The sequence below is a fragment of the Notechis scutatus genome, chromosome 2, assembly GCF_049901735.1.
Source record: "Notechis scutatus isolate UNSWTSFEM ecotype Mainland chromosome 2, rNotScu1.2, whole genome shotgun sequence".
Classification (NCBI taxonomy): domain Eukaryota; kingdom Metazoa; phylum Chordata; class Lepidosauria; order Squamata; family Elapidae; genus Notechis; species Notechis scutatus.
In genome coordinates, this window is record NC_142010.1 from 205981241 (window position 1) to 205993409 (window position 12169).

At 37.9% G+C, this 12169-nt stretch overlaps 1 long non-coding RNA gene across 1 annotated transcript; it reads right to left on the bottom strand.

Annotated features, from left to right (window-relative positions):
* Window positions 1-6214: 6214 nt before the first annotated feature.
* Window positions 6215-9972, bottom strand: LOC148132483 (uncharacterized). Its single transcript, XR_015748061.1, has 4 exons — window positions 9504-9972; window positions 8493-8566; window positions 8245-8308; window positions 6215-7202 (listed from the first exon to the last, which is right to left on the bottom strand). It is a non-coding gene; the product is annotated as an uncharacterized LOC148132483 (long non-coding RNA).
* Window positions 9973-12169: the final 2197 nt, after the last annotated feature.

The following is a 12169-nucleotide window of genomic DNA, read 5'->3' on the forward strand; positions in this document are numbered from 1 at the left end:
TTTAATTGAAAAACAAACAAATAAGGGGGGAAATAAAAAATATACAATAACATGGTTGCATAAGTGCACACACCCTTTATAAGTAGGGATGTGGTTGTGTTCAGAATTAATCAATTGCATTCAGACTGATATTAAATAATTCATACCTGACATCAATTAAGATGACTCTGCTCGATGCCATATTAAGTTTAGCTGTTAATAGGATTTTCCTGACATTTACTCAGTTGCTTTTTACAGCAAAAACTATTACCTGCAAAGAGCTTATAAAGCACCAAAGTGATTTCATTGTTGGAAGGTATCAGTCAACAGAAGGATAGAAAATATGGCACAACAAAACTTCCGGTTTGCAGGGCTTCGGCGGCAGGCAGGAATCCGCGATCGTGCGCGGTTTCTGCCTGGGCTCGCCGCTGGAGCTAAGCCACCCCGTAGAGGTGGTGAAGAGGGGGGAGATTGCCAGCAGGGTCGAGGGGAGCCGCATCTCTCCTCAGCTGGCCAAACTCCCTTTCCCGAAGGCGGTAGGAGCGGTGGCCAGAAATGGCCACCTCAAAGCAGCACTCAACCGGAAAAGAAAGTGCAGGAGGAAGATAAGAAGTGAAAGTTTTGGTTGACCGGGATAAAAAGCAACAACTAAGGTACCCTGGAATTTAAATTTTATAAAAGATAAATCGCTCCCAAAGAAGAGTCGGAAGCAGCGAAAGAAAGTGAAAAGGGAAAGTTTTTTTTTCTTTACTCTCCTTCCTCACATTGACAACGAAGAGAAAAATCCGCTTTGGCACTAAATGCCAAAGGGACAATAAAGATTTCTGGACACTAAAAAATCCTTTTTTTCTATAAGGAGGAAGGGAGAGGAAAAGAATAAAGGCAGGATTTGGAAGGAGGAGACTGCCTGGACTTTAAAAGAATCTAAAATAAAATCTCAATAAGACTTCTAAAAGATACATTTTAACTGGAACTTTGGAACTAAATAGTAACCCCAGGAAGAGAAAGTGTGCTTGGTGACTTTGGGATTTTTGGATATTATATTTGAATGACTAAAAACAATTAGGTGGCTGTTTAAAAAAATTCTACAATGGCATCACTTATGGATGAACTGAAAATGGAATTTAAAAAATATAAAGAAGAGACACAAGAAGGGAAGGGCTTTTTTGGCTCCGTTTTTCAGTTCTTAGAAATAGCGATCTGCATCTACGAGAAACAACAAGAAAAGACTGCGCAACTAGAAGATTGGGACAAAGAAGAAGCCATCTTTAATGAACAAGTAACTCTATTTGGGGAAGAAAGGGGAAAGGGGGGAAAGAGAATGGAGAATTTAAGACTTAAAAAAACAGCCAAAAAAGGGAAAAATAATTTGAAAAGTGGATATAAAGTTGGAAAGCAACAGAAAAGGGGAATACAGAAGAGGAAAATGGAGGTGGAGAGACGGGGGTAAAAAGGGGAGAAGGAAGAAGAAAGGGAAGAAGGAAAGGAAGAGAAGTTACAAAGGTTTGGAGCAAGATGTAAAGAAGCAGGACTTATTCAGAGATAATGGGTGAAAATTTAACTGAAAAAGGGATTCTGTGAAGGTACATAAGATTGTATTGTTATATTTGTAATAGAAATAATGTTAGAAAATTGGAAACAACGTATGATTAAAAAGTGGGATAAAATAGTGTAATTTAGTGAAACTTGTGAACAAAATAAATGAAATAAAATAAATGAGAGAATAAGAGTGAATCAGCATTGCATGGGTATTTTAAGACTGGGGATGGGTTCTATCCCTTTAAGAGGTGTTTATATAAGGTAGCCATTATAGAGGGCATGTTCTCTCCTTGTATCCAGTATCCAGAGCAGAGTTTCTCTGTGTAGAGTTAAGGAATTTGCCTACCATGTATATGTCTGTATATAATTGTTGTATTATAATTATTGTTAAATGTCTAAAAAAAAAAGAAAAGAAAGAAAAAAAAATGAGAGAATTGACTTAGGAAGGAACGGGAACATTTTAATTACTCGATGTTTTATAAAATATAAGTGAAGTGGGGGGAATTAACTATGGAAAGTTTATATGTGTTCCCATAGAAGTATGATACTTATCTGAAAAGTAATGTGTAAAACGTTAAAATTTAAATGAATATTAATATTAATGATAGAATTGAATTGGTATGGATTGTTGTTTTAATTATATTATGCATTTATAATTTTTTTCTTTTTTTTAAATACAGTGTGTAGTTTTAGAATGTACCAAGCAGAATCCAAACTGAAGTTATGTCTTATATTAAGTGTTATAATTTTAGGGGAAAGATATAAAGGTGTCATACTCCAATCAGTGATTACAGGAGAAATTTTGTTCAATGAGAAAAGATAGTAGACAGTTGAAACAGGACAGACAAAAAATATAAATACAATGATTTGAATTGAGATGAAATAAATAAAATAAAATTAAGAAAGTTAAAAGAGGGGAGAAGCTATATAGAAAATGTAGAATAGTAATAAGATATGGAATGGAATATAAAAATGAGCATGAACTTGAATTTGTGTCTGTACGAAGAGATGTAACCCGGGATTATGCTGCTTTCAAAAAAGATGTTTTATGTTTTGTTTGTTTACGTTTGTTTTTAAAAATCAATAAAATTTTCAAAAAAAAAAAAGAAAAGAAAATATGGCACAACGGTGACATTACCAAGAATTGGATGTCCCTCCAAAATCGATGAAAAAACAAGACTGAGCCCAGAGGCTGCCAAGAGACCTACAGCAACATTAAAGGGCTGCAAGAAGTTCTGGCAAGTGCTGGTTATGTACAACCTGTGACAACAGTCTCCCATATTCTTATGTCTGGGCTGTGTGGTAGAGTGAGAAGATGGAAGCCTTTTCCTATAAAAAACTTACACACACACACACACACACACACACAAAGCCTGGCTACATTTTGCAAAAAAGATACATCAGGTCTCATCCCACATTTCTCATGTGGGAAATGTGTTATGGTCTGATTGAGACCAAGGTTGAACTTTTTGGCCTTAATTCCAAAAAATATATTTGTCGCAACTGCATCATCTAAAGCAGGGGTCCCCAACCGCCGGTCCGCGGACCGGTACCGGGTCGGAACAAGCCTTACCGGGCGCTGGTTGCTGGGCGCCGCCATCTTTTTTTTTGGAAAGCTCACCGGAAGCGCTGTTTCACATAAAAAGATGGCGGCGCCAGCGCCGTGAGCTTTTCCGGTAGAAAGCCATTTCTACCCGAAAAAGCTCACCAGAAGCTGGCGCCGCCATCTTCTTATGACGAAACAGCGCCCGTGACGCCACCGGAAGCGCTGTTCGTCATAAAAGATGGCGGCGCCCAGTTGACGCCGCACCGGGCCGCGGCGCCCAGCTGATGTCGGAACCGGGCCGCGCGCCGAAAAGGTTGGGGATCCCTGGACTAGATGACTTACAAGGTCCCTTCCAACTCTGTTGATCTATGTTCAAAGAAAAAACCAGAAAGTCCAGTTGCCTCTTGAAAAAAAAGCGCCTTTTGGACAACCATGATCTGGATGACTGAGCATCTCCATAGACATAGACATCTCCCCGTGGGATGTCAGATGTACATAGAGTGAACCTTTACGTTAAGGGAATAGGAGAGCTAAATAAATAAAAAATGGAAAGAGAATAATCTGTTTCTCACCCGTTTTAATCAAGTTCTCATGTTTCTTTCGAACTGAACTTCGCCTTGATGTAAGGATATCATCCTGATCGCTTGGGACTTCCCTGGGAACAAATGTCTTTCAAATCGGCAGACTAGGTTCGGCAGTCGGTCCTCAGGGAATGAGCTCCGGAAATGTCGGGATTACGATTCCCACACTCAAGCAAACAGCGAGGCTCCTGGCCATAATCTGGGAATCGTATTCATGAAAAATTGCCTCAGCAGTTTAACAAAAGCATTGTAACTGCAAAAAATAAAACAGTTTGAAATCAAGTTATATTTATTCAGTTTAATCTTGTAGAGGCCTCACTTTCCAGCTGGAAATAAAATCCAGAAAATGTCACCCGAAGGTGGATTTTAAGAACCCTTTTTCCCACTGAGAAACATAAGACAGGTAGTCCTCGACTTGAAATAGTTTGTTTACAAGCCATTCAAAGGCACTGAAAAATGTGATTTATGACCATTTTTCAGTTATGACCTTTGCAGCATCCCCATGATCATGTGATCAAAATTCAGGTGCTTGGCAACTGGTTCATATTTATGCCGATTGTCCCGAGGTCACGTGAGCAGCTTTTTGTGATCTGGCAAGCAAAGTCAGTGGGGAAACCAGATTCACTTAGCAACCATGTGACTAACTTATCAACTGCAGTGATTCATTTAACTGTGACTAGAAAGGTTGTAAAATGGGGCAAAACTCACTTAACAAATGTCTCTCACAACATAAATTTTGGTTTCAACTGTAGTCATAATTCAAGAACTACCTGTATGGAGAATTTACATGTAAGGCAGACAGCTCTTTCCATCCTCTAGACATATTTTTCCTCTGCTTTTTTTTTTTCTTGGCATTCAAAACAATCCCATCTGGTGAAAAAGAATAAAATTGCTTGCAGTCTGAAAACACTTCCCATCCCTGAGGACCACAGGTCAAACATAATTAAAGGAAATTATACCTCTGTATTTCTCTTGGGCTCACACCTTTCATGAACATACATTTATTTTTAATAAATGACTCCCAAAAATTCCCTTGTTTTTGTTCCTTTGATCTTAATTGCTATTTCTTACTATCCTGAGAGGAATAATTACCAGTTACAAAATTCTGTAACTTTCTAAGGGAAACTTCCCAGTATAGTTTGCAGGCCATGAAGGGGTTTGTATTCCAAAGGGACAATTGAGTCACTGTATACAAATGTACCATCAAAGTCCTACTGAAAGGCACAGATTGGAAAGCCAATTAATTGTGCTGGATGGGTCATTTCTAATTCCAGGAGGGTGATCGAAGATTTCAGGAAACTTGCGTCAAATAGGGAATAGCTGGCTGACTGGCTGACTCCTCCTACCTGGAATCTTCAGAATACTAGCTGGTTTGTAACCAATTAAATAGTAGGAAAGTTCCACTTTGTAACTTGGGAAGAGGTGCTAGGTTAGAAGGCAGATGCCAGGTTTCCTCTAGAAGCTCACATCTGCACCTTTATAATGGAAAGCATTTTTATTCAAGATAGTTTCCAGCATATAACTTGCATTCTGTATTTTCAGGCATATTGGTTTATTTCAAACACTGTTTCCTTGTCCCTGATCTCACTCCAAAAATAGTTTAGTTTCCTCATGTTTCAGTCTTTTTGGGTGTTGTCTTTAACCAACTGGAGTAATATGTTATCTTATTTGAGAGATAACATGTACTTCCATCCAAATTTTATGTTAGAGCTTTGGACTTGATAAACATTTCTTCCTCTTCAGTTAATTGTCAACTGATCCAAATCCTGAAAATTCATGAGGCATTCTTTAATCTGTTGCATTGCATTTGGTGATGGATTATCTCACTGTGCAATGCTAGCGTTTTAAGTGTTTCTTCTACCTGTAGACTTCTTTGTAGTATCGCTGTTGGATCTGGGATAAGTTACTTTTAAGATAATAGCAAAACAGCATGTACTTTCCAGTCTCTTGTTTTTGATCATGCAATCATTGTAATTAGGTCCCTGACAATATTTTTTATTTGCTAGTTTTAAAATAAAACCTTGTAAATATCCTGGGATGTCTTCATCTTCCCTGGTAAGCGAAATCCAACTCAGCCTTCATCTTATCCAATGGTATTTTGTTTTAGTAAAAGTCCTTAAGAAAATGGCATTTTATTGACATTATTTCATCATTTTGAAAATTAGTAAAAATAATTGATGTTTATATCCTGTTTGCTTTCATGTGCATTTTAATCTTCAACATGCACCCAATTATACTTATTTCAAATTTTGGTATGCGAAATTAAAGCAATTTATCTATGTAAAGTGTACTTACATGGATTTTTTTTAAAAAACAAGCTGCTTTTCTTTCGAGATTTCTTATTAGAACAGAGGTTTTCAACAAAGCTGTATGGCAACTTTAATATATTTTTTTATGTTGTATATTTTAAAATATGTGTGTCAATATTTTTTTAAAAATTCACTTGTTAGATGCCTTCAGTGAAATTATGAATGAAAAAGGGATGAAAAGTTTTATGCACATATAACAGTAAAATTCTGAACAGTAGTTACCCAATCATGCAACACAAAAAATGTAGAAATTTAAAGTATTCTTTTGATTGTTTTATTTCCAAGGTCATAAATAACAGTTTCTTATGTTTTTGCTGTATATTTTCTCCTGGAAAGGCTGTACTGCATCATCTGCAGAAAAGTCTGACATAAAACTTTGATGATGATGATAATGGTGGTGATGATATAAAAGTAAATCCTTGCCCAGCACACTCATGTTTAGTTTTCAATAAAGCAGAAATATGTTCCTTTGTTTTAACTCCTTTTTTTTCCTCAGAGGAATATTTTCAAGTTGTGGACAATGGGAAATAATCATAGCAGCAGCAAACATAACTAACTTGCCTCTAACTCTCTGTACAGAAAGGACAGCAGCATAGCAATCATAATAAAATAGAAGGGAAAAATTGGCACTGCTTTCAACAAAGATTTTTACATAAAAGTTTACTTAATGTCCATGTTTTAGTTGTCCACAGTTTAAAATATTTGCAAATATGGCAGTAGCAGTCCAGAAATATTCCAAACACTTTTACACAAGGAATCAATGTTCAACATTAATAAATACCCTTTTTACCCTTCAAAAATAATATTTTGAAGGTGACATTATATTTGGCTTGCACATCATTTAAGTGCACTCAAACATTCACACTGAATGTAGAAAGTCTTAGAAGTGATTTGGGTGAAGGATTTCCCTGATCTACATGTTTTACCTAGTAAATACAAACATGATTTTCTATTAAAATGCTCAAGCCTATTCAGAGCAAGGATTCATGGTATGAACAAACATTAAAATTCATTGCCTTTGTAACTTTAGCAATTTAATTAAAATAAAAGGTGTTTTCTCTAGATTTATGTCAAAGACAGTTTTTGCTGCTGTTTTGTGAACCCAAAGCCTATAAAAGAAAATAAACTTTTCTGAAGGAAATTGATGGTCTGTATTGCAACTGAAAGATTGCTTCAGTTTCTTAAGAATCTTGTTGGGGTCTCTTCTGTGAAGCTTTTCCTGAGTCATATATTTACTGGAAAGGCTGCCTATATATGGAGACAAAAAGACTGAAATGAAGACATCAAGAAAGTTATCAAAAGCATTTTTTAAAAACTTTTTTCCCAAGGGTAAGACAGTTCTTCATGAGGAGAAATGGCACATTGGTAAAGCTTACGTAAATACCCTTTTTCAAATCACTAAATCCATTCTACACTATTCACAATAGCTCTTTGTAATCTCAAACTTCAAACCTGTTCTTCCTATCCAGACTCTGAAGGAAAAAAATCTCAACAGTTTGATTTGGAGAGCCAAGCTCAAAGTTGTATAATTGGGAAGCACCTACATACTAAAATGTAGTGTAGGCAATGTGAATGAGATGGTAGGCTGCAATTCTTATCACCCCTCACCCCTAGACTGGAACTGATTGGAGTTTCAATCCCATATATACATAGTGTATTTCTGCATTAAGAAGTAGAATACTTTATTGGCCAAGTGTGATTGGACACACAAGGAATTTGTCTTGGTGTAAATACTCCCAGTATACATAAAAGAAAAGATAGAAAAGATAAGGCAAAAGAAAATGTATTGCTTTAAATGCAGATCAGCAAATGACAATTGTATCTTGAAAAGCACTGCCTCTTTTCATTGCTATAAGAAAATATCAATGACAATATCTGTATACTGACTACATGATGCACAATTTTGCTCGGGCTATTCGGTTAGATCCTAAACGCTATTCATGTAGGAGAAAGGACAGAAATAGATGCTCTTGTTCTTTCCTCATGCTGCAGCCCCCATATTGGTCTCCAAAACTCCTGAGACCTGGAACAACACCCCCACCCTCCATCTGACACGAAGAATTGGGTAGAGGGATGCTATTGAAAACACCAATCCTAAATTTGTAGCCATTCAGAAAGGCAAGGTGCTTATATAAATCATTGTGAGAGAAAAAAAGTAGTGATATTTTTTCATCTATTTCAATATATATCTATATATCATTTTCTCTCTATATCTACCTATCTACCTACCTATCTATCTATATCATTTCTTAGACAGTAAGGTTTGCATTAAAAAAGCTTAATTTACAACCTGACTGGGGACTCAAAAGTAGTTTCCCTTTCTGTTTCTTTTTTTCTTCCTGTGGAGATAGTCCCTTAAAAAATAGATAAGAAAAAGCATGAATGAACAGTTGGAGATAGCTAATAAATAATGTGATAACAGAAACATAACCCTGCAATATCTTAACAGGTATCTATTTGAAATGATGTACTATGAATTTTATCATGTATTAAGATAAAAGCTAATCTTATTTTAAAAAAAAACAATACATGATTTACCTGATTTAATCGACCAGAGTGTTTAACAGCACTGGATATAGGGGTCCCACATGGATTTTCTAACATCAGAACACCTTAGAAAGTTAAAATTATAGTTTGTGAAAAAGTTTACATGTCTGCATCAACTTTTCAAATACTTTTGGCTTCAGTCAAAAATCAGCTAGCTCTCAAGACCTGATTCATTGTTAAACCATGGTTTGTTAAATACATCATAATTGTCTGAATTTATACACTGCCTTGTCTTTAATGAGATGCTTATAACTCATAATTGCATTCATGCAACATGTTAAGGCAAAACTAAACAAATAAAGAGCAACTTTTGGAAGGCTATCTTTCAAAAGAGGTTTACTGGTTTTTGTTTGGTTCATCTGAAGAAATTGCTAAGGTTACAATTCGAAGTAAAGTGGAGAGGGCAGAGTTCTTACTCTTTATACTTGCAATTTTTCTAATGAAAATTTCCCTCCCTTTCACTCGTTCCTCAATCCAGAGGTTAAGCGCTTTTTTTGGGTGAGGGTAAAAGTCTCAACTAGCAAAGTGAAAAATTTAAAGTTACCAGGGAAAGAAAAATCTTGATTTAATATCCTCCATTTCACTACACAAGTGAACATTTGCATAGACACAATACCCCTGAAATAAACTCTCTGTCTGCACAATTTACTGAAATGTATCTTATGTCTACCCCAAACAAGCATCAAGGATTATATCCAGAGCTCTTATTTCATAAATGGAAACAAATTTCATTATTTCCATTCCTTACACTAACTTCTGTACAGCAAAGCATACTTAATTTGCTGACTAGGCATTTCTTCCAGCTGACAGGCTAGGAAGCAATTTTCAAGGACTGTAGCTCTCAATCCCAAACTCTCATGCTGATTGTTAATATCTGCACTGCTGCAGATCTAAATCATAGCTTTAGAAAACTAAGATCAATGCTGAGGCCATCAGTTTAACCCTGATGAATATAGAGTAAAACATCCATTAGCAGCATTGGACTGGAGCTAGAGTTCATACCTGCAGCTCCTTTGTGCTGTGGACATTCTTTTTCACGTGTCCTTCCCTTCCACAAATAAAACAACGTTTTTCTCTTAAATCTCTATCTTCTTGCCGCTTCCATTTCTCTCCCATTGGCTTGGGAGATTTCTCTTTTCCAGTTTCCATTCCTCCTCTTCCTGATTTATTTTTGTTAGGCGCACATATTTGCAGCTTCCCATCATTTAACAACACTTCTCTTTCTGAAGTTTTAATTGGGGTCTCTTGTTCATCTTTACTTCTTTTTTCTTTATTTTCTGTGTATCTTTGGTTTTTAGGATCTTCACTATCATGCCGTCTGCGGAGTCTATAACAGTATTGATTGAAATAATTTTTCTTCTATGCAATTTAAGCCTGAGAATTGTACTATAGCAAAATCACTTTAAAATGTGCTGGATTCCTTTCTCCTACTGCACATCTTGGAGCTAACAGTAAAATACACTTACTAGTCTTTTGCAATTGCATTTCCCATTTTTAAAGTTTTTAATACTGTATATCAGGGGTCCCCAACCACCGGTCCGCGGACCGGTACCGGTCCGCGGAACAAGTCCTACTGGGCCGCTGGTTGCTGGCGCCGCCATCTTTTTGATGAAAAGTGCTTCCGGTGAGCTTTTCCGGGTAGAAAGCTCACCGGAAGCACTTTTTCATCAAAAGATGGCGGCGCTCCAGCGCTCGTGAGCTTTTCCGGTAGAAAGCCATTTCTACCCGGAAAAGCTCACCGAAGCGCTGGCGCCGCCATCTTTTTAATGAAAAAGTGCTTCGGTGAGGTCACCGGAAGCACTTTTTCATCAAAAAGATGGCGGTGCCCACCTGATGCCTGTACCGGGCCGCGGCGCCCAGCTGATGCCGGTACCGGGCCGCGGCATTAAAAAGGTTGGGGATCACTGATCTAAAGTACACCATATACAAAGTAAAGCATGATAGCAGCATTATGTTTTGGGGCTGCTTGAATTAGGGCTATAGTCAAGGTGATGGGAATTATGAACAGTTCCAAATGTCAATTTTGACACAAAACTTTCAGGCTACTAAAATACTGAGGAATTTCATCTTTCAGTAGGACATACAAGCATACCTCCAAATCAACAAAATAGCGGCTTGACCAGATGATCAACATTTTGGAATGCCCCAGCCAAAGCCCGAACCTGAATCCAATTAAAAATCTGTAGGTTGTCCTGAAAAGAGCTGTGCACAGGATAGGCTCTTACAATCTGACAGATTTAGAGTGCTTTTGCAAGGAAGGGTGGGCAAAGATTCTCAATTTTTCAGTTGAATTGTACAGCTTATGTGTTATATTTAAAGACGGTAAAAAAAATTCTGAAGTGATTTTTCTTGCTCTGATTTTTTTTAACATTTCAAAAACCTGGCATTTTAACGGGTACATAGACTTTTTATTTCCACTATATATAAACATCAGTTTGCTTATAAAACAAGTCTGCCTTGGGATTACTTTCTAATGAGTCAGCTAATTGTAGTATCTAACTTGAAGCAAGCACATTTTAGAAGGGGAAGGTTTGTTCACACATTTGAACTGCAGGTAATCCTTAAGTTACAACAGCAGTTGTGGCTGGAACTTCCATCACTAAGCAATGTGGTTATAAAGCGCAACCATCACATGGCCACATCCAGGGATGGGATCTGACAGGGTTAACTACTGGTTTGGTGATTTATGATGTGCTTCCCTGCACGCTGTGCACGCGCCTGTAAATCACCATCAGCTTGCTGCCTGGACAGTTGAGCAGCGCTGTGTGCAGAGAAGCAGTGTTTGAAAAACCACTGTTTTCCTGCTTTTTCAACCGCAGCTGTGCCTCGCATGGCAGCTGAGGTTGAAAAAGCAGGAAATAAAGGTCAGGTAAGAGCCCGGGCAGGCGGGTGGGTCAAAACATCAGAGACATAGAACCACTGAGGTTGAAAAAGCAGGAAATAAAGGTCAGGTAAGAGCCCGGGCAGGCGGGTGGGTCAAAACATCAGAGACATAGAACCGGTTCTATGTCTGCTGCTCTTCAGAGCTACCGGTTCTACAGAGCCAGACAGAACCGGTAGAATCCCACCCTTGGCCACATCGCTTAGCAATCCTAGCAGTTCAGTTGCCATTGTAACTCCAGGACCATGCAGGCCATTAAACAAGGACCTCACATGAACATGACATGGGCAGGCTGGTGAGCATGACCTACAAGTGGTTGGATGGATGCCAAGGGCAGGTGCCACAAATGAGTGCTATATGGAGTGCTGGCAAGTGAAAAAGCAGTGGGGACAACTTGTGACGACCTGGCTTTCCCATTGATTTTACCTGTGGGAAGCTGGCAGGGAAAGTCACAAATTGTGATCATGTGACCACAGTGTGCTGCAGCCATCATAATTGTGATCCAGGTGCCAAAGGCCCAAATTGCAATCACATTGCCTTGGAGATGCTGTGACAATCACACTTTTGAGAACCAGTACCCATGAAAACTTCGGTCATCGAACCCAAGGATTACCTTGCATTGATGATGTTACTTAGTATGGGTAATGAAACATCTGCAAAAAATAACCAAGCTCAAAGAGCACACCAAGGACCACTTATTTCAACCCTGAGCTGCAAATATTCTCCTTTATTGATACCAAGGATTGCCTTTAGTGAGATCATCTTAACCTATGCAAGTACATCTATG